Raw genomic sequence first — 23,007 nt, 5'->3', positions numbered from 1 at the left:
AAAGTGTGCCATCAAGTCTCTGGCTCTCAGGGAACAAATCCGTTCCCTTGAGACCAAGGTGGCGGGCGGATCTGGAGAAGCTCAGAGAGACAGAGAGGCATGTGGACGAGACCTTCAGGGATGTGATAGAGGCATCCCACTCCAGGGCTGGTAGCTCCTCTGCTGTCAGGGAGAATGAAGGTCTTGGGCGAGGAGGACATCGGTCTAAGGAAGAGGGAAATGCTCCTTTAGAAGGGACCCCTTCCGTGGATGATGAGCCCATATCCTCTCACACAGGGGATACTGCTCTGAGGGGTGGGGGCCTCCTTCTAGTTGGTGATTCGATCATTAGAGGGACAGAGAGATGGGTTTGTGACACGCGTGTTGACCGCACGGTGACTTGCCTGCCTGGTGCGAAGGTTGCGGACATTACGCAGCATCTAGACAGGCTCCTAGGCAGTGCTGGGGAGGAGACAGCTGTCGTGGTGCACGTCGGCACCAACCATGTGGGGAAATGCAGTCGGGAGGTCCTGGAAGCCAAATTTAGGCTGATAGGTAGCATTTTGAAGTCCAGGACCCCCAAGGTAGCATTCTCAGAAATGCTACCTGTTCCACGCGCAAATACAGTGAGACAGGCAGAGCTGAGGGGTTTCAGTGCATGGATGAGACGTTGGTGCCGGGAGGAGGGGTTTAGATTTGTTAGGCACTGGGACACATTTTGGGGCAAGCAAGGCCTGTACAAAAGGGACGGGCTGCACTTGAACCAAGATGGAACCAGACTGCTGGCACTTAAAATTAAAAAGGTTGCAGAGCAGCTTTTAAAATTACACCTGGGGAACAGCCGATGGGAGCTGGGCAGTATCCCGTTTGGCAAAAGCCATCCTTTAAAGTGTGAGGCTGCAAAGAATTCAAATAAAACAGAAGGGGACAGAGCAGAACCGCATAAAGAGCAGACGGGAGGCTGTGCCAGCAGGTCAAAGAGTCAAAAGAATAGCATACATCAGGGGAGAGATTCCGTGTATAGGTGCTTGTATGCCAATGCCAGAAGCCTCCGAGCTAAGATGGGTGAGCTGGAGTGCTTGGTTGCTAATGCAGAAATAGACATAGTGGGCATAACAGAAACATGGTGGAACAGTGAGAACCGGTGGGACACTGTTATCCCTGGGTATAAACTCTATAGAAAGGACAGGGAGGAGTGCCTTGGAGGAGGGGTAGCACTGTATGTGAAAGAAGGGATAGAATCTAACAAGCTAGAAAACCTAAGTGGACTGGAGTCCTCCACAGAAACCCTATGGGTGACTATACAAGGCCGGAAAGGGAACGTGCTACTAGGGACGTGCTATCGCCCTCCGGATCATAATGCCGACAGTGACTGGGAGTTGTAGGAGGAAATCAGGGAGGCATCAAGGAGAGGCAGGGATGTAATTATGGGTGATTTCAATTACCCACACATAGACTGGGTAAATTCACATTCAAGTCAGGACAAAGAGGTCAAATTTCTAGATACGCTAAATGACTGTGCCCTAGAACAGTTGGTCATGGAACCGACCAGAGAGAAGGCGACCTTGGACCTAATTCTGAGTGACACCCAGGACCTGGTGCGTGATGTCAGTGTCATCGACCCTTTAGGGAACAGTGACCACAGTGCCATCAAATTCAGCATACATGCGGGGAGAGAATCACCAAGGATGTCAAACACAGACATTTTGAATTTCAGAAGAGGAAACTTCTCCAAAATGAGGAGTATGGTGAAAAGAAAGCTGAGGGGGAAAATCAGGAGAGTCACTTCGCTCCAGAGTGCATGGAGTTTACTCAAAACCACAATACTAGAAGCCCAGTTAGATTGTATACCCAAAAGGAGGAAAGGTACCACTAAGTCCAGGAGGATGCCAGCATGGCTAACGGGTACCGTCAAGGAAGCCATAAAAGGGAAGAAGACTTCCTTCCGAAATTGGAAGGCCTGTCCAAACGAAGAGAACAGAAAGGAACACAAACTCTGGCAAAAGAAATGCAAGGTGACAATAAGGGAGGCAAAAAGAGAGTTTGAGGAATATTTAGCCAAAAGTATCAAGGGGAATAACAAAAACTTCTTTAAATACATCAGAAGCACGAAACTTGCCAGGGAGGCAGTTGGACCATTAGACAATGAGGGAGTGAAAGGGATTGTTAAGGAGGATAAGGAGGTTGCAGAGAAGCTGAATGAGTTCTTTGCATCTGTCTTCATGGCAGAGGATACTGAGCATATACCTGTTCCTGAACGAGGCTTTTTAGGGATGGAGGCTAGAGAGCTGAGTCAGATAGAAGTGACAAGGGATGATGTTCTAAACTGTCTGGAAAAACTGAAAGCTAACAAATCACCAGGGCCGGATGGCATCCATCCAAGAGTCCTCAAAGAACTCAAATGTGAAATTGCCGACCTCCTTGCTAAAATATTTAACTTATCCCTGAAATCAGGCTCTGTACCAGAGGACTGGAGAGTAGCAAATGTAACACCGATTTTCAAAAAGGGATCCAGGGGCGATCTGGGAAATTACAGGCCGGTTAGCCTAACGTCCGTTCCAGGCAAATTGATAGAAAGCATCCTCAAGGATAAAATTGTAAAGCACCTACAAAAACAGGCCCTGCTGGGAGTGAGCCAGCATGGCTTCCGCAAAGGTAAATCTTGCCTCACCAACCTTTTGCACTTCTTTGAGAGTGTCAACGAGTGTGTGGATCAAGGTGATCCAGTTGACATAGTCTACCTGGACTTCCAAAAAGCTTTTGACAAAGTTCCTCATCAAAGACTCCTGAGGAAACTTAGCAGTCATGGGATAAGGGGACAAGTACATGTGTGGATTGCTAACTGGTTGAAAGACAGGAAACAGAGGGTAGGTATAAATGGAGAGTTTTCACAATGGAGGGAAGTAAGAAGTGGGGTCCCCCAGGGATCTGTACTGGGACCAGTGCTTTTTAATTTATTCATAAATGATCTAGAAGCAGGGGTAAGCAGCGATGTGGCCAAATTTGCAGATGATACCAAACTCTCCCGGGTAGTGAAATCCAAAACGGATTGTGAGCAGCTCCAAAAGGATCTCTCCAAACTGGGGGAGTGGGCGACAAAATGGCAAATGCGGTTCAATGTTAGCAAGTGTAAAGTGATGCACATTGGGACGAAAAACCCCAACTTCAAGTATATGCTGATGGGATCCGAGCTGTCGGTGACGGACCAGGAGAGGGATCTTGGGGTTGTGGTGGACAGCTCGTTGAAAGTGTCGACTCAGTGTGTGGCAGCTGTAAAAAAGGCAAATTCCATGCTAGGGATCGTTAGAAATGGGATTGAAAATAAAACGGCTAACATTATAATGCCCTTATACAAAACTATGGTGCGACCTCACTTGGAGTAATGCGTACAATTCTGGTCACCACATCTTATAAAGGACATTGTTGAACTGGAGAAGGTACAGAAGAGGGCAACCAAGGTGATCAGGGGCCTAGAGCACCTTTCTTATGAGGCAAGACAACAACACCTGGGGCTTTCTAGTTTAGAAAAAAGACGACTGCGGGGAGACATGATAGAGGTCTATAAAATCATGCATGGTGTGGAGAAAGTGGAGAGAGAAATTCTTTTCCCTCTCACACAACACTAGAACCAGGGGTCACTCCATGAAATTGATTGCCAGGAGGTCTAGGACCAACAAACGGAAGTACTTTTTCACACAACGTGTGATCTACTTGTGGAACTCTCTGCCACAGGATGTGGTGACAGCCAACAACCTGGATGGCTTTAAGAGGGGTTTGGATGACTTCATGGAGGAGAGGTCTATCAATGGCTACTAGTCAGAGGGCTGTGGGCCACCTCCAGCCTCAGAGGCAGGATGCCTCTGAGTACCAGTTGCAGGGGAGTAATGGCAGGAGAGAGGGCACGCCCTCAACTCCTGTCTGTGGCTTCCAGCGGCATCTGGTGGGCCACTGTGCCAAACAGGATGCTGGACTAGATGGGCCTTGGGCCTGATCCAGCAAGGGCTGTTCTTATGTTCTTAAGTCAGTGTTGACTCCTGATGACTACAGAGCCCTGTGGTTGTCTTTGGTAGAATACAGGAGGGGTTTCCCATTGCCATCTCCCGTGTAGTATGAGATGATGCCTTTCAGCATCTTCCTATATTGCTGCTGCCCAATATAGGTGTTTCCCATAGTCTGGGAAACATAGCAGCGGGGATTTGAACTGGCAACTTGTGGCTTGCTAGTCAAGTCATTTCCCCGCTGTGCTATTAGGAACGGTGAATTGCCTACCCATTCAGAGGAGGCTTATGTCAGGAGCTTGGAGTGCTCTTCAGGGCATTCTTCCAGGTAGTTCTGAGGCAGAGGAATAGCTCAGGTCCCAGAAAGTGGCTGTCGCATACGCAGAAGAGGGGAAGAGGCCCTTTCCCCATCTCCCAATTAGGCATTGATGAACAGTTGCAGGTCACCATAGGGCACTACGGCTCACCTCTACAGGTGGTGGCTATTTGAACACTTATCCCCTACAGCATGTCTGGTGTTGCAATGGTGGTCCTCAGCTATGAGATAAGTGAAGGTCCCACTGGAATGTAAGCAGTTGGGCATCTTGCTCAGATGGGCTTCTGGACCAACCGGATTTCGCTTCATAATTAGGTGCTAGCTGCATGCTGATCCACCAACCACTTCGGTGCGTGTTTCTGGTGAAGTGAGAGATTGGCATTAGTTCCTTAGTCTTCAAGATGCTGTAGAAGCGACATGCTTCCTCTCTGTTGGAGTTTTGTCATGGGATTGCTCTGTTCTCAATGGGGGTCTGGGAATAGCTAAAACCATTACTGGAAAAGTGTTTCCCTGCAGTTTGACACTGTGGTGTTGGTTCTTGTAGCACAAGTAAAGACTGTACATTGTAAGTGTGATTGTTCGTCTCAAGCAATGTTCCCTGCAACAGGGACTCCCAGATGTTGTTGATCATAACTCCCATAATCCCCAGTTGCAATGGCCTTTGGCCAGGGATTGTGGCAGCTGCAGTCGACAGCACCTGGGAATCCCTGTTCGAGGGAACCTGTCCTGTCCTACAGCATATTCTCTTTCCCATTGTAACTTAAAACACCTATCCATGATTGAGTGTCATTAACGGTTGCTGAGGTTCTGTAATTGTGATTAAGTGCCATCAGGTCAGTGTCGACCCTTAGTGACCACATAGATAGATTCTCTCCAGGATGATCTGTCTTCAACTTGGCCTTTAAGGTCTCTCAGTGGTGCATTTATTGTCCTAATCGAGTCCATCCACCTTGCTGCTGGTCATCCTCTTCTTCTCTTCAATTGTAGGCACATTCCAAATATGGCAGCCAGAATAGTGTGTGGGTGCACCACCAGTTTGTGAGCAGATGAGCACAACACCCAAGATGTGTTATTTCTATTGCTGTGACGCAGTAAAGTACAACAAAACTTGAAACTTTAGAAGTTGGCATTGCAGAGCAGCTGGACTCTTACAGTAACTGAGAGCAAAAGGGATCAGTGACTGGCTACCAGACAGCTCCTTCTCCTTTAAAAAAGAAAAAAGAAGCCCATCTCTTTTATCACTGACAATGGAACAAATAAGGATGTAGTATGACAGCACAGACTTTGAATTCTCATGGACAAGGCACTAGAACAGGGAAGTTGTCACCAGCCTGGAAAAATTCATAGGACGGCATCTTAAATAGAATATGCATAACTTTGCCCCAAGAGTCTTTCCATTTGATCATAAGAACATATGAAGTGCCTTGCTGAAGGTGGGCCTAGAGTTCATCCAGCATTCTGTTTCCAACAGAAGCTTGACAGGTCCTGAGCAGCAAAATCTCTAGCAAAAGTTTTATCCTTAAATGTAATATAGGAAGCCAGCCAGTAGAGGGCTCCAGATGCACTTCAATACTTGAGTGTTTCCCTCTGCCTTTTGCTTTCTGTGGGATTTGCAGTAGGTCTTAACTGTTTTCTCTTTAAACTATGCTGCTGAATAGAAGGCACCTTGATTGGTGGGGGTGGGGAGTGCACCTTGATCTCAACAGGACTTGTGCACACTCAGTTATGTTACTGAAAACAGGTTGCAGGGCTGAACATGTGCTCAGAGACACCAGATCCCTTAATTCTATGTTAATCCCTCTAGGCCACTATTTAGCACCTGGCTTGGGTTGGTGGACTTCAGAGTGTGTGTGTGTGTGTGTGTATCAGCCCAGCAAGGCTGGAGTATACCCATGGGGTCTGCAAAGTGTAGTGCTGGGTTTCTCAGTCTCATGTTTTGTGCGTGGATATACAGTACTAAGGATATGCTTTGTGTCTTATTACTGTGACGATGCTGTGAGAGGAAGTGCCACAGAGGTCCGTGATGGGCCACATGCTTTTACACGTGGAAGGTTCTTGCTTTAGTCCCTGGGACCTCCAGTTTAAAAATCTCTGAGTAATAGCACATCTGGGAAAGGCCTGATTGCCAGTGAGAGTAAGCCGTGCAGGAATAAATGGGCCAATGTCTGTCTCAGTCCAAGACAGCTCTGTATATTAATGCATATTGTGGTTGCTTCGTCAGCTAGGGTGAGCATAGGGGCCCAAGAGCCCACTTCCGACTCAGCTGCCCCTTGAAGCTTCTGCTGCTGCACAGTAAGCCCTACCCCATTGATGCCTGACTTACCAGGCGGGGGGTGGATGTTCTTCCGGGCAATGAGATTTCTACCCCCCACTCTCCTGGCGTGTTACTGAGGGAGGAGAATCTCTCTGCTTTGCTTTTGCCTTAGGAACATCGGAAGCTGCCATATACTGAGTCAGACCATCGGTCCCTCTAGCTCAGCATTGTCTACCCAAACTGGCAGCGGCTTCTCCAAGGTTGCAGGCAGGAATCTCTCTCAGCTCTGTCTTGGAGATGCCGCCAGGGAGATGCCAGCCAGGAACCTTCTGCTCTTCCCAGAGCGGCTTCATCCCTTGAGGGGGAATATCTTACAGTGCTCACATGTTTAGTCTCCCATTCATATGCAACCAGGGCATACCCTGCTTAGCTAAGGGGACAAGTCGAGCTTGGTACCACATGTCCAGCTGTCCTCTCCCTAATGGCCAGGCACCACTGGTGGTGGTGGGGTAGACAGGGGCCGGGGGTGCCATGAGGGCCCCAGTACAAAGCTTTGCCCTGGGACTCCCTGGGCCAACTCGGCATGCACACTGTTCTGCAAAGGACTTTCAAAGTGGCAAGGAAAAATGCTGCATCCCTTTCCTGGGTTGGTCAGCAAGTCTGCACTGTAAGCTAGGCTAGCCTCCCTGCTGTTAGAGGTTTTTTGACTTGGGTCTCTTGATAACTCTTGCAGATGAGGATGTAGTGATATTGTAAAGGTGCCTGAGGCTATCTGACAGTTGGTCCACATGGCTGCATTAGTCTGAACCCAGGTCTCCTCCTGGGTCCGTGGAGTTCTCTACCCATTGCACCATACTAACTGGCTAATACGATGAGCCCAGTCTTAAAGGTTGCAAGTGCTCTGTGGGAATGTTTTGAGGAAAGAGTGAGAAGCTGAAAAGACCAGCTTTTAACATGAGGGCCCCTTCAGGCAGCAGATTCTGAGCACGGGGGTGGGGTGGGGGGAATGGCCAATGGTATGTCCTTTGTGTCATACCTCCATGCAGAGACAGGGATGTTGATTGGCTTTTCCTCATGTGCAGGTTGGTCTGACTCCTGCCATTGGACTCAAAAGGGTTTGGGGGGGCCTCCTGGAAATTCTTTAAAATAAGGCTTCTCTGACAGTCTAGTCCAGCATTTGATAGATAGAATAATAGAGTTTTAGAGTTGGAAGGGACTTGTAGGGTTGCCATTTTCTGGCTCTCCAAAATCCGGGTGCCTAATTTGCATATTATGTAAATTGGCTTGAAAATAACTTTTGAGCAGAAGAGGGACTGCACGTTTTGCTCCAGAACTCCACTTCTGCAAGGTCTGGAGCTTAGTTTAAAAATAATGATGATGATGATGAAAGCTGGAATCTGGGTGGGCTAAGCAAGCTGGGTGTAAGATGCTAGAAACCTGGAATTTCGGGCAGGGGGAGGATGGCAGCTCTATTTGGAGGCCTCTTAGACCAACTTCCTGTTAAGTTCAGGAAACTCCTGCAGCCTCCCCGGCAGATGGCTGCCCAGCCTCCATTTGGAAACATCTCATGAAGGGGAGCACACCATGGTGTGGGACAGACTATTCCACCGTCCAACAGCAGTCGCAAGGAGGACATTCCATCTTTATGTCCAGCCTGAATCTCTTTTCTTGGAATGCCAGCCTTTTGTCCTCGCCCTGCCCTTGGAAGTCAGAGAGGAAAAGGTCCTCCCCTTGCCTGCCCGGGGGGGCAACCCTTCACATCTCCGAAGACTAAGCTCCTTCAACCGTGAGGTAACTTCTTGGTCGGATGATGCTAGAAGGGAGAGGGAGTCCATAACTGGGAAACAGATGTGGCCATGGGTGGTCTTTCACTGGGGCTGCTGTGGGGGTGAGTGGGGCATGACCTGGGCATGCATTTTCTCCCATCTTTCCCACCCTTTCCCCCCCAAACGTGAGGCCTTTGGCATGTCTGGAATGCTTTGGGGGTGTGGGTGTAGCGAGAGGCACTTTGGTGAGAGGGGAGAAGGACAATAGCGGGGTGTGGGTCCCTCCAAAGCAGGGCAGACAAAGGCATTCTGGGTGCTGCGCCTCTTCCTGTTCTGAGCAGCATTCCTGCCATGAAGTCGCCACAGAAACGGCCAGCCCGACATGCTCTGGAATGCAGCCAGCACATTCCCCACATTCAGGGACCCCCCCAAGCGAAGGGCGAGGCAGCAGGAGGCCGGGCTTTTCGCCACCAGGACGGTTCACCCAGAGAAGCTGGGCAAGCAGTGCAGGTCTCCTCCCTCCCTTGCACCGACTCCTCTGAGGCCGTCTTTGACGCTTACAGGGCGCGCATTGCATGCCGAGGCTAACAAACTCCTGTTGGTTTTATCTCCATGATGGTGGTTTTTACCCCCACCTCAAAGAACCCTGGGAAATGTCGTTTGGGTGAGTGTTGAGAATTTTCTGTAAACCATAGTAGCTACCCCCACCCCCCAATTAGAACTACAGTTCCCAGAACTCCCTGGGGAATCGTGATGTGTTTGGTGCTGAATTCTGTGATGAGCAGGATACACCAAGACAAAGCTGCCCTCTGCTGCTCAGCCAAGCATAGGCTCGGAGAGAGCAGCCCTGTTCAGACAGTGCAGAGTTCACAGCTACATGTGTTTGTGTGGATTTATGTACATATGTTCATTTTTAAACCAGTGAGAACCAGTGTGGTGTAGTGGTTAGAGTGCTGGACTGGGACCGGGGAGACCCGGGTTCAAATCCCCATTCAGCCATGAGACTTGCTGGGTGACTCTGGACCAGTCACTTCTCTCACAGCCTAACCTACTTCACAGGGTTGTTGTGAGGAGAAACTTAAGTATGTAGTACACCACTCTGGGCTCCTTGGAGGAAGAGCAGGATATAAAATAATAATAATAACAATAATAAAAACAACAATAATAAAAATGAACCCAAGTATAGGCCCCTCAAATGCAGGGTACAGATAGGAAGTGTGCTACTGTACATGTGTTGAACATCTATATATTTCATTCTCTAAGAAGGCATACCTGTGGCTAATCCCCATATGTGGCAGCTCTTGCAAGAATTCAGAGAGCTGCCGGATAGCCCCAGGATGGGTGGGAGGGAGGAAAATGGCCGCTGCGGCCAGCGAAAAAAACGTCGGCCGGACAGAAAGCAGGGAGGGGGAGAAGAAGCCGGCCTGCCCGCCAACCAGAAAGCGGGGTTGCGGGGAGACGAAGCTGGTGCCCAGCCAGCCAGAAACGAGGGGTGGCGGGAGGGAGAAGAAGCCAGAAAGCGAGTGGGGGGAGCAAGGAAAAGGTGGCATGCAGGCCGGTGGGGGGAGAAGGTGGTGGTGGATGGGTGGGCCGGCCAGAGACGCAGATGCTCTGTGCCCGGCCCAGCTAGTAACTATTATCAACTACTTGCATAGATGGTATGTGCATTGAACATAATCCTCTCTAATAAAACGCTTGGTGTCTGTCTGTGGACGGACACCAAGCGTGTGTCTGTGCCTTCCTGGCCTGTTCTGGGCATGCGCAGAGCGCATACCCAGAACAGAGCAAGGGAGACACAACCGCCAGCACCCAGCGGCCATCTTGGGCAGCCAGAAGCGGCCGCCCCGAAGAAGCCGGGTAAGCGGCGGTGGGGGTCACTGGCCGAGGCGGCGCAGCTGAGGCGGCGGTGGAGCCATGGCCGAGGCCTGGCCGCGCCGCCGAAGCCGGGTGGGGGGAGGAGGCGGCGGGGGAAGCCGGCTGAGGTGGCGGCGGAGCCAGGCGGCTGAGAGACCTTAGGGCCCTTGCCCGGCCGGGGAGACCGGCCGGGAATGTGAGGCGGGGGCGGGGGTGGCCTGGACCGGAAAGGCAGCTTGGCCATGGAGGCGGTGGCGAGGGGAAGACTGGGCCCCGGGCCCACCTTCATCAAGTGAGTGAAGTTGCTGGGTGGGTGGGTGGTGGGTGGAGCGCAAGAGTCTTCTGGGCAGGGGAGAGGGAGTGGGGGAGGGCAAGAGGGAGTGGGGGAGGGCAAGAGGGAGTGGGGCAAGGAAAGAGATGGAGAGGGAGAGAGAAGAAAGGAAGGGAAGGAAACAGAGAAAGAGGGAGAGAAAAGGAAGGAGTGAAAGAGAGAGTGAGAGAGAGAAATGGAACGGAGGGCGAAAGAGAGAGGGAGAAGGAATAAAGGAAACAACAAAAAGGTACTAGCGCCCGTTATTTTAACGGGCTTAAAAATACTAGTGTGTGAATAAGAAGGCTACAGAGTACGGCTGAACTGGAGCCAGCCCTCTACTCTGGAATTCAGGCATGAGGTTTGGAGCCTGTGAAGTCATTTTGACCATGGTTCTGCCAATGGGAAGAACCATATCTTCCCCTTGCCACTGACATAGCTCTCCTTACTGGGATCAGGGCTTTGGGGGAAGTCGTTTCTGGTGCGCTTGAACCTTGCCATCTTTGTTGATTTCTCGACCTTTTGGCAGTTACACTGATGGAGCAACTTCAAAACAGAATTGTGCGTGGTTGGGTGGTCTGCTTTCTGTTGGGGAGCTGGTCCTGCACTGTCCTTTCTGCTAAGCAGGTCCTACCCTGGTTTGCATTTGGATGGGAGACTACATGCGAACACTGTCTGCTATAAGACATACCCTGTAGCCACCTACTGTAATGTAGTATAAAAATATGTTAAATAAATAAATAACAAATAACTGTGCGGAGGGGAAATGACTAGCAAGCCAGAATTCCCACTGGTATGTTTCCAGACTATGGGAAACATCTATATCGGGCAGCAGCAATATAGGAAAGATGCTGAAAGGCATCATCTCAGACTGTGCAGGAGAAGGCAATGGCAAACCCCTCCCGTACTCTGCCAAAGACAACCACAAGGCTCTGTGGGTGCCAGGAGTCGACACCGACTCCACGGTACACTTTACTTGAAGACATACCCTTAAGGGATGGGGCTGTAGCTCAGTGGTAAAGCATTTGCTTTGCATACAGAAGGGCCCCAGGTCCAATCCTCGGCATCTTGAGTTAAGGGCTGGGAAAGACTCTTGCTTGAAACCTTGGAGAGCTGCTTCCAGTCAGCATGGACAATACTGAGCTGACTGGACAGATGGTCTGATTTGGGGTAAGGCAGCTTTTTTGCTGAGCCCCACCCTGCCCAATCTAATTTCTTCAATCCCAAAAGACATTTTCTCCCCCCCCCCGCAAAAAAGTATTTTCTCTCCCTCGCCAAAAAAATGTTTAAGGAAGAATTGCTGTGTGTGTGTGTGTGTGTGTGTGAGAGAGAGAGAGAGAGAGAGAGAGAGAGAGAGAACACATCTGGTTCTGTCTCTTGATTCTTTTGCATAGGGCTGTGTTGGTGAATTTCAAAGTTCTAGTAAAAATCTAAAGTAGATCCTGCAAGTTTGAATCCTCCCCACCACCCTCCGTCCAGGATTTTTAAAATGAGTGCTTATTATTTTATTCATTATTTATACCACCCACTCAATGTGTGTCTAGGCAGTTTACAAAATTCTCGCTACTGGTATATGTGAGAGGAAGATATACACGTTTCCCCTTTTCCGCTGAACTTACTTACCAGGACATCTTGGGAAATGTATGCTGTTCCGTAGTTACAAGCTACATATGCATAGGGTGGGGGGCACGGCAGAGACATCTGGACACCCCTTTACACAGAAGATGGGAGGAGTGCACAGAGACCTTTTATTTGCTAATGGAGAATGTGCTGCTTCTCAGCAAATCTGTATATATGAGGCGAAAGCAGGTAGTGGGTACAGTTGAGGGTTATGTAATCTTCCTATCGGGTGCTTGGTGCAGATGCAAATAGAGGTCCTATTACCCCCTGCCTCCCTTCCACTTTGGCTTTGTTTAGAAGACTGGTCCATCAGTTGCACCTGGGTAATCCAAAGGGCCTTTGATGAAGAAGTTGCTCTTTTTTTGAATGAGGTCGTGATTGTCCCTCCAGGCAGATGACATTGTATTGTCTCTTGTCCCCTTCTGAGAGGCGTTAATAGGGAATGTTATGGTTCCTAATGAGCAAGGGGGGAGGGGTGTGCCCTTCTCAGGACTAAGAGGGGCCCCTTTATCATGTAGTGTTTGGAGCAAAGGCTTCAGCCTATTTACAACTGAGGAAGTTGCAAATTGTCTCTTTATCTTTAGAGGCATTTTTCTTAGTGTCCACTTTTGCATGCCTGTTTCTCCATCTGGTAGGAAAACATACCTACCACTACCATTGCAAATACTTATATACCACTTTTCAACAAAAGTTCTCAAAGCAGTTTACCCATTTTCTTCTTCCTCTTTAAGAGAAATAAAACCTGTGATATAGTGGTGAGCAACAAACCTAATGAATCTGTGGTGCTAAATATTTGAAATATTCACAGGAAAATATAATGTCCGCTTTTCACTTAACCTCTCTGAAGAAGATGGGGAGTGCAGGGCCCCCCCCTCCGCTTCAATCTTGTTGCACCCCTGAGGCCAAAGCTAGAATGCATAACTGATACGGTTAGGAATAGGGTTGCCATATTCTGGCTTTCCAGATCCGGGTGCCTAATTTGCATATTTTGTGAACTGGCTTGAAAATAATTTTTGAGCAGAATCATGACTGCACATTTTGCTCCATAACTCTGCTTCTATGAGGGTTAGAGCTTAGCTTTAAAATAAATAAATAAATGAAAGCTGAAATCTGGGTGGATCTGGGTGGGCTAAGCACTCTGGGTGAAACCTGGAATTTCGGGAGGGCATGGCAGCTCTAGTTAGGAAGCATGTCTTAACTGGAGCCAGGCCTCGACCCTAGAACTGAGGCATGAGGTCTGGAGCATCGGAAGTCATTTTGATCATGGGTTCTGCAAATGGGGAAGAACCATGTATTCCCCTTGCCACTAAATAACCACTGACATCTCTCTCCTATCTGGGATCAGGGCCCAGGCTGTTGGCCACACTGGGAAAAGCAGTTTCTGGTACACTTGGACCTTGTTGTCTTGGTTGATTTCTCACCTTTTGGCGGTGACACATCTTGGGCTACAGCGTTTATGCCACCTCTCGTGTGGAATCCTTTAGCCCTATTCCGACATGATGTTGTTGTACAAGCATCCCCTGTCTGGGCACAAAGACCTCCATATTTTCTCTCCAGCCATCCCCTTTTTCTCTGTTGCTTTTGCAACAAATCCTCTCTGTTTTTGCTGGCCTCTCCTGCCTAGGGCTGATTCCTGATTGCCAGTGCTGGCAGCAAGAAGAGAAGAGCTCAGGTGAATTCCTGCACGTCCTCCTCTGGCCCCTTTTATCTTCCTTATCAGTCTGTCTACCTCCCCTCTCTCCTTCTGGGGCGGCTGGCGAGAGAGCTTTTGCTTAGAGCAATGAGCCTGTCCTTCTGCAGGAGTCTGGGTGTGTCCTGAGGTGCTTGAATCAATAAATGAAAAATACTGGGAAGTGTTGGGAAATTTCTGGCGGCTGGCTGCCCATTGCTACTTCACACTTGGAGGGCCCCTTTAATCTGGACATCCTTTTATTGTGTCTGCTTTGATGAGACTGATCATGAATCTTCCCAATTTACAGGTGAAGAATTGAGGCAGATTATCTTGACCAAAGTCCTGCAGTAAGATGTGGTAGCCTTAAATAGAAATATTAAATAGATTTATAGCCTTCTCTTTGCTGCATTTTAATTTATATATTCAAAACAGGTGTATATGTGTATTATGGTCTTGTGGTAGCTGGTTTGTCCCCTTTGCTAAGCAGGGTCTGCTCTGGTTTGCATTTGAATGGGAGACTACATGTGTGAGCACTGAAAGATATTCCTCTTAGAGGAATATCTAATAGCCATTCTGGGAAGAGCACCGGTATGCTTGTATGCAGAAGGTTCCAAGTTCCCTCCCTGGCATTTCCAAGATTGGGCTGAGACACTCTCTCCTGCCTGCAAGCTTGGAGAAGCCTCTGCCAGTCTGTGTAGGCAATTCTGAGCTAGATGGACAAAGGAACATAGGAAGCTGCCATATACTGAGTCAGACCACTGGTCTATCTAGCTCAGTATTGTCTTCACAGGCTGGCAGCGGCTTCCAATGGTCTGACTTGGTATGAGGCAGCTTCCTATGTTAATTTCTATTTATGTATATATTAATTAGTCCTTTACAGGACTGGCAATCATAGAACACATACATGAAGTAGAAGAGGAAAGAGCAAGCCCATAGCCAGTCTAAAAGTCCTATTAGTCCTAAGTGCAAGCAACGTTCATTTACTTATGAATTATTTGTTTGTGAAAAATTGTTTTGAAGATGGGCAGGGAAAAATGCAGCCTTGAGTCTAGAAAAGAGAGGAACATAGGAGGTAGAGATGGGGTTGGGGGACAGCATTTTAAAACAGTGATCCAAGCACAACCCCAGCAGGAACACTTGATGACATCCAAACAATCTCTCAATAGTACTAGTTACTCTAAGGATGACTTAGTTTCAGTAGGTCTACTCTGTCCTGTAAGGAACTGGAGTGGGCCATGTTGCATTGAGAACAGAGTTGGGATCAGTGTTCAGGGATTCCCCCAGATGTTGTGGACTACAACTCCCAGCATCTCCAGCTGCAATGACTTTTGCTCAGGGATTATGGGAGTTGTAGTCCACAACACCTGGGGATCCCTGTTAGAGGGAACACTGTTTGGGAAGGCTTTAGGTTTGAGATCTGCTTCATTTTTTACTGGAACCCAGCAGCTGGGCCTATAGGTGCAGCGCGTCTCTGGTCAGAGCCAATACTTGCTGCACCTCAGTCATGAGCCACATGCTAGAATGACCAGCTAGCATGTAGAAATGCAGATTTACATCTGAGCGACTACAGATTAGAAATTCTGAAATTCTAATGCAAAACTCCCCAAACTGGCCAGCAGAGCTAAACAAAAGAACTAGCCAAAGGCAACCAATTCATCTTTGTATTTTGCAGGGGCGGGACACTGAGAGGAGTAATTAGCATAAGGCCAGCCTAGGCAGGGTTCTTTGTTTCGTTTTTTACTTGCAATTTTAAGGAACAGCAGGCTGTGTTAACACGCTTAACTGAAAAGTCCCATTTTACTGCTGGGGCTCAGAGATTGCCCATTAATCAGTGTAGGTAAGATTACAGCCTTTTTGTTGTTGTTTAATAGCAGTTGGGCGCAGGAAATCCTTGCAAACCTAACCCAAAGTTCTGTCAGTAGATTCTGAGACTTCTTCCCTGCTCTGGTTTAGAAGTTGTGATGGAATGGCTGCTGTTCTTGAAAGTCTTGTTGTAGATTTATTATTTATTTAACATATTTTTTTACCGCCCAAAATGTGCGTCTCTGGGTGGTTTACAATTAAAACAATTTAAAACATTAAACCAATTAAACAATTAAAGTCATTTAAAACATTAAAATCATTTAAAACCAGCATTAAAGATTAAAACCATAGCTCTTATTAAAAGCCTGGCTGAATAAGTGTGTCTTCAGTGCCTTTTAAAAAGTTGCCAGAGATGGGGAGGCTCTGATTTCAGCAGGGAGCACATTCCAAAGCTCAGGGGCAGCAACGGAGAAGGCCCATGGAGAAGGCCCATTCCCGAGTAGCTGCCAAATGAGTTGCTGGCAGCTGCAGGCGAACCTCTCCAGATGACCTTAGCAGGCGGTGGGGCTCATGGCGAAGAAGACATTCTCTGAAATACCCAGGGCCTAAGCTGTTTAGGGCTTTATAGGTAATAACCAGCACCTTGTATTTTGTCCAGAAATGTATCGGCAGTTAGTTCTTTCAACACAGGAAAAATATGGTCTGGTCTCTTCTAGATGACCCAGAGACCAACTTGGCTGCTGCATTCTGGACCAACTGCAGTTTCCGGACTATGTATTATTATTATTATTATTATTATTATGTTTACATTTATATCCTGCTCTTCCTCCAAGGAGCCCAGAGCGGTGCACTACATACTTGACTTTCTCTTTCACAACAACCCTGTGAAGTAGGTTAGGCTGAGAGAGAAGTGACTGGCCCAGAGTCACCCAGCTAATTTCATGGCTGAATGGGGATTTGAACTCGGGTCTCCCCGGTCCTAGTCCAGCACTCTAACCACTATACCACGCTGGCTCTCCACTTAGAGTGCATTGCAGTAATCCAGCCTAGAGGTCACCAGCATATGTACCACTGTTTTGAAGTATGTACCACTGTTTTGTAAATGCGATTCCATAGTTCCCTTTGGTTGTAGAAGAACAAGACCTCCCATCCAGGACCGAACAGAAAAAAATAGATTTTGTGTATCTGCAAGGCTGGAATCCATAATTTACTGCTTCTATTGTAGTGCAGTGTCATTAGGTGTAAAGTGCAGGAGTTATATTGTCCCAATTTCACCTAGTCCTTGTTTTTACCTCTCTGCTAAAGAATGCTAGAGATTACTCTGCTATTCATGACTATTTAGGATGATATTATTTTTTATAATCAAAGGAGGGCAGGACCAACCATTTAGAGCATTTTGGGCAGGACTTCACAGAGGAGGACTAACTTACTATTTGTAAGTTGAAAGAGTTTTTCTCTTGGCCTAAGGCAAAAGGTAAGAAGGAATGTTTACAAAGAGGGAAATATCTCAGGAAAACAAGCAACTCAGGCCCTACTTTTGCAGTGACAGGAGGGTTTCCCCGCCACCTGTAAAGTGGCTCCAAAATGTACTTTTGTGTAAAGGCTCCAAATTTTGTGTCCAGTCCAAATGCATGACACTTTGGTACATACCTGTATAGTGTGTTTAGCTACCTCAGATGGAAAAACATTTGTACTAGAAGGGTGAGAAGATGCGTGTAGGCAGGTGACATGACATGGCTCAGTGGCCTCACTCTGCACGTGGCATCTTGGATTAAAAGGAGACCACAGAGAGCCCGTTAGGCACAGCATTAGGAGTAAAGACTTTATGGGGCTGCCTTGGCCACCTACAGTAGAGTTGCCACGCCCCCTGAAATTCCGATTTTCACCAGGAGTTTAAGCATCTCACCCAGCTTCCTTAGCTTACCCAGATTCATTCAGATTTCATAGAAAAAAGAAAAAGCTAAGCTCTAGCCCTTGTAGAAGCAGAGTTATGGAGCAAAATGTGCTGTCACTATTCTGCTCAGAAAGTATTTTCCAGCCAATTTACATAATATGTACAAGAATTAGGCACCCAGTTTTGGAAAGCCAGAATATGGCTAACCTACAGGAAACACCCTACACCCTAACCTACAGGAAAATGTGTTAGTGTCCAAAAGCAGTTTGCCTGTGTGATTTATTAAATGAGAGTTTATCCTTAATAAGAGAACATGTGCTTGGCCAACAGTTATGTTTCTCGGTGGTGGCACCAGAAAAATAATTGAGGGGTAGGGTACAGATGGGGCTAAGTGCATGTATGGATGGGCGAGCTGTGGCTTTCCTTCCCCCCACCCCCCACAGCCACCCTTGATGCTACGGGTTATAGTGGATAATGAGAAACAATGGCCATAATTACTGGGAAGGGTGGGGGAGGTTTCTTGTTCATACCAAATGGAAATTCAGTACTGGCCAAACTAAAAACACATTAACTCTGCGTTCTGGGCTGAGAAGTGGGTATGTTCTGAAACAGAACATGTTTTTTTGAAGGGAGGCCTGCACTCCTAAAATACCAGCATTTGACAAAAATAGGGAGGCTATTGTAGCCTTTAAAAGTGAGCTTTATGGATAGTCCCTTGGCAATGCAACTGTGGCCAACTAAATGGTTAAACACTATTTGCCTTGGTTAGAAAGCCTAGTTAAAGGGCAATCAGTGGAAGGAAGGAAGAACCACACCTCCAGTCACGTTCTCTTCGACCTCATTCAAATGGCCTTTATACTATTGTTCCTTGTTGTGTTGGCTGAATGACCTCCTTCTCCAAGTCCTTGAGGAGGGGATCCTACACCTTATGGGTAGCACGAGGCTCTTCATAAGAGATAGTTTGGGGTGGCTTTTCTAGCTTAGGTCATGTTTTTATCAGCCTTGCTCATCTCCTTTATTTACTTTAGGCACTAGATTAAAAAAGGAGAAGTTAGGGTTGCAATGAGCTGGCTTATTTCTGCAGATACTGCACCAGCTCTACCCATCAGCTGAAGAGTCTGCTTTCTCCCAAGTAGTAGTTTGGTGTTAACCCAGTTGAAGTATTGCTGGAAGATGCAGCTCTGGTTGCCAGAATCCCATAGAGCATGCAGGTCTAGATGGGCCGAGACTGTACAGGCTCCTCCTGGCAGAGTTTGTTGGCACCATGGAGGATCAAGGATAAAATTGAGGGCTGGCATTTGAATTGCCAGCGTTGCAGCCCTGTTCACAGTTATATGGGAGGAAGCCCCACTGAATGTGTGGGTCTTATTTTGTAGTTAACATGCACAGGTGCAGGCTATAAGTCAGCAGTCATAAGAACAGCCCTGCCGGATCAGGCCCAAGAAGGCCCATCTAGTCCAGCATCCTGTTTCACACAGTGGCCCACCAGATGCCTCTGGGAAGCCCACAGGCAGGAGCTGAGGACATAGCATGCCCTCTCTCCAGCGGTTACTCCCCTGCAACTGGTATTCAGAGGTATTTGCACTCTCAGACCCAAGTGAGGTCCACCTTTTACTATAACTTGAGTCCTGCTTACCTTTTTTCTGTCCTCTTTTCTCATTCACTACGTCTTATGCCTTTTAAAAAAGAGTTGATATGTAGAAGAGGGCTGGTGCAGCCATTCATGACATGCAGCGAAACACAATCCCCTGCTGCTTTTCGATCAGAGGGCTGCTAAAGCAAGAGCTTCAGGGCTTGGTTCAGGAACTTAGCAATCTTTCTGTCTGGTTTCCTTCTCGCTCTCTTATTCTTCTGTTGTGGGCGGGGCGGGGGGGGGGGAATAAACAATTCTAAGGAGCAAAAATGTTGGGATATAATGTTGGTGGAACAGCCTGCCTTAGGTTGGGACCTGATCCACAAATGAGAGCTGCCAGCTGACGGCCAAAGGTTTGTGTACGTGCACAAGGGAGTAAGGGCCAGACCACAAATGCTGCTCTCAGATCTGGGTCTGCTCTGCGCCAATCAAACAAACCAGTTGGAGTATAGGGATTTAATATTATTATTATTATTGTTAAATTTGTATACCACTTTTCATTAAAACAATCCCAAGGCAGTTCACAAAAAAATTAAAAACAAGACTATACAAATGACACAATTAAAATATTAAGCTAAAATATAAAACAAATCTGACTAAAAATTTAAAATACAAGCATAAGAACTGTACAAAATACAAAGAAGCAGCAGTAGAGACAATCCTATAAAAGCCTGGGTAAAAAGCCAAGATTTAACACACTTTCTAAAAACGGTGATGGAGACCGAGGAGCAAATAGCCACCGGGAGAACACTCCACAGTCCAGAGGGATGTAATCTGCAGCGTAAATAGGCTGCCTGGGGGCAGCACCACTCGAGGGCATTATTTATTAACAAAATACAATTCCCAAGGCAGCATACAAGCCAATACAAGAACTACAAACATAAGAAAAACATAACAAACATGGGTGAAAATACTGAGCAAAACACAACTATCAGGACCACCGCTATAAAACCGTTGGTGTGATAAAACCCAACTTTTCACAGTTGGCTTGAAATTAGCAAACAGTCCCTGGAAAGACTGATGTGTCTTCCCAGGGAGTAAGTTCTATAACTCTGGCATCACAACCACAAAGGTCCTGTCTCCAATACCCATCAACTGAATAAAAGTTAAGTGGTGATAGACCAGAGAGTAGGACCTGTGAACCCAAATTTAATGTTTGGGGCTGGTTCATGTGGAAGCAGGCAGTCCTTAAGGTAACATATTCCTAGGCCATATAGGGATTTAAATATCATAAGCAGCGCTTTGAATGGAGTCCGGAAGACATGAATTGGCAAGGACCTAATGGCACAGTGGGGAAATGACCTGACTAGCAAGCCAGAGGTTGCCACTTCGACGAATCCCCGCTGATATGTTTCCCAGACTAGAGGAAACACCTATATCGGGCAGCAGCAATATAGGAAGATGCTGAAAGGCATCATCTCATACTGCGCGGGAGGAGGCAATGGGAAAGCCCTCCTGTATTCTACCAAAGGCAACCACAGGGCTCTGGTCGCTAGGAGTCGACACTGACTCGATGGCACAGTTTTACCTTTACCACAGGCACAAAGAGAGGTGCAACAAGCACAGACTGCCTCATGACCACCAGCATTCTGAGGGTTGTGTTTTGATAGCCCATCAGAAGTTTCTGAACAGGCATAGAATTTAAGAGGTGGCAGGGACCTTGGATGTCTTAATCTAGTCCAACACCCTGCTCAGTGCAGGAAACGGCTCCAGCATCTCTGACTACAGCCACGTGGCTTGCATGGGGTGGGGGACAGGATGGACAAGCATCGTCAGGCCATTGCAGCCCCCACCAGCCCTTCCAGGAGCTGCTGGAGGCTTGCCCCATTTCTCCTCGCATCTTTGGGTCCCCCCCGCGGCCAGGCTTGCCACAGCCAGGTGTGCTCTGCACTGCCTTGTTGCATGTTGGACATGAGGGAGGAGAGCTGATCTTGTGGTAGCAAGCATGACTTGTCCCCTTTGCTAAGCAAGGTCTGCCCTCATTTGCACTTCAGTGGGAGGCTACATGTGAGCACTGGATGAGATTCTCCTGCTCTGGGAAGAGCACCTGTCTGCTTGCGTGCAGAAGGCTCCAAGTTCCCTCCCTGGCAGCATCTCCAGATAGGACAAGATTTTTTTTTTTAAAAAAAAAATAGGACACAATTTTTTTATTGAACCAACAAACTACCAAAGCATACAGTACGTTGCCAGATAGACTCTTGCCTGCAACCTTGGTTCCTCATAGAGGAGGGCAGCCCAAAGTATTGGCTAAGGTGAAGCATCAAATTCTGCCATGTACCACACCCCTAGTGTGTAGGTCCATCCCCTTGCAAGCTCCAAAACTGGAAGGGGGGATGGCAGGAAGGAGGGAAGGTTTCCAGCAGCCCCCCCCCTTCTGCCCGCAAGCTCCTTGTAAGCTTTGCAAGGAGCACACCCATACACTGCAGGCCTACAAGTCTAACAGTCCCATTCAGACGCGCCCCCCCACCACCACCATGCAGCTGACATTCTCAGGGTTAATGCCCCAGAGGTCTGGCACTCCCTTTTTTTGTGGTCTGGATTAGAAGAATGATGCCAGATGCTGCCTGGTTCCATGCTAGCTGTCTTCTCTTGCAGTCACAAGCTGTCAAGGAAGGTAAGCAACTTGCAGATAATTCTGTTTATATATGCAAGAGGGTTCAGGGTGAGGGCACAGGAAGTGGCCAAGGAAAGAGGGGGTCACAATTCTGCATACAAATATATTGCGCTGCAGGAGGCCCAAGGTTGGATATAGAACCAAGGGGCTTCCTCGGTGAGCGCACACAAAATTAACCTCTCAGTGAATTCACTGCTGTTATCCAGAGGATTAGCCCAGGACGGAGATGGCAGGTCTCTTCAAGAGGATTTGGGTTTCTAATCCCCATTTATCTGGGCAAGGCCAGGTGTGAGCTGCTCTGACTTCCGGTCCTTCAAAGTCATAGCAGATGTCCTCATTTCTTACTGGGGGTTTTCCTTTCTCCACGCCTCCAGGTACTGTAATCCCCCCTTTTGACCCCTTGCCCTTCTCGCACTCTTCATTAGGTAGGAGATGCTGAAATTTCCATGCAAAGAGTTGTCAGACCTGGAAGATCCAGAGGGCTGTTCCTGGCTATACAGCTAATCTGCCCTGAAAATTTTGGTCAACTTATTTGTGGCTTCCTAGGTTTTCCCAAGGAGGCAAAAACCAAACATGGTGACCATCCAATAAGAATACTGAGCATGTGTATAGTACTTTTGAGTCTTCACATGTATTATCTTACTGCAGTCCTTACAATAAGCCTGTAGGGTAAAGTGTACCGTCGAGTTGGTGTCGACTCCTGGCGACTGCAGAGTCTTTGGTAGAATACAGGAGGGGTTGACCATTGCCATCTCCTGCGCAGTACGAGATGATGCCTTTCTGCATCTTCCTATATCGCCGCTGCTGGGCTAACATCATTATGCTCATGTTGTGGGGGTGGGAGGCTGAAAGGGGATGGCTTGCCCAGCCCAGCCCAGCCCAGCCCAACCCAGCCTGCCAGGTGAGTTCATGGTAGTGGCAGGATTCCAACCAGTCCTGATTTGTAGCTCTTTCTCTGAGCCACTCTACCAGCCGGGTCCCTCATCCCAAGCCCTTCCACCTGGTCACTGGATGCAATCAGGTCTCCAACATTTACTTGCAAGTAAGCCCTCGAGTGGGACTTCTGAGTAAATATGCTTCAGCTTGTGCTCTCTGTTTGCTGTGCTTCTTTCTGCAAGGTCAGCCCTACGTCTCCTTCCGTACTGACTCACACGATAGTGGGTCCTTTTCCACCACCAGCCTGCAGGTAACCCAAGAAGGCATCTTAATGGTCAGAACCACCTTACTCTACCTGACCTTTTCTCCATGCTTGGTAGTGGATCTCTTATGGGATTCCAAGGACTGCATCTGTAGT

General features: G+C 47.9%; 1 protein-coding gene across 4 annotated transcripts in view; it reads left to right on the top strand.

Moving 5' to 3' along the window:
* The first annotated feature begins 10,583 nt into the window (after positions 1–10,583).
* Positions 10,584–23,007, top strand: part of C8H8orf58 (chromosome 8 C8orf58 homolog) — a 49,488-nt gene continuing 37,064 nt past the window's right edge. For all 4 annotated transcript variants that reach the window (XR_008311016.1, XM_053269470.1, XM_053269472.1 and 1 more), the window contains exon 1: positions 10,584–10,727. The gene's annotated coding sequence lies outside the window, so the exon portion shown is untranslated. The remainder of the gene's footprint in view (positions 10,728–23,007) is intronic.

Source organism: Hemicordylus capensis, chromosome 8, assembly GCF_027244095.1.
Source record: "Hemicordylus capensis ecotype Gifberg chromosome 8, rHemCap1.1.pri, whole genome shotgun sequence".
Lineage (NCBI taxonomy): Eukaryota > Metazoa > Chordata > Lepidosauria > Squamata > Cordylidae > Hemicordylus > Hemicordylus capensis.
This window is presented reverse-complemented; position numbering and strand designations above follow the sequence as displayed.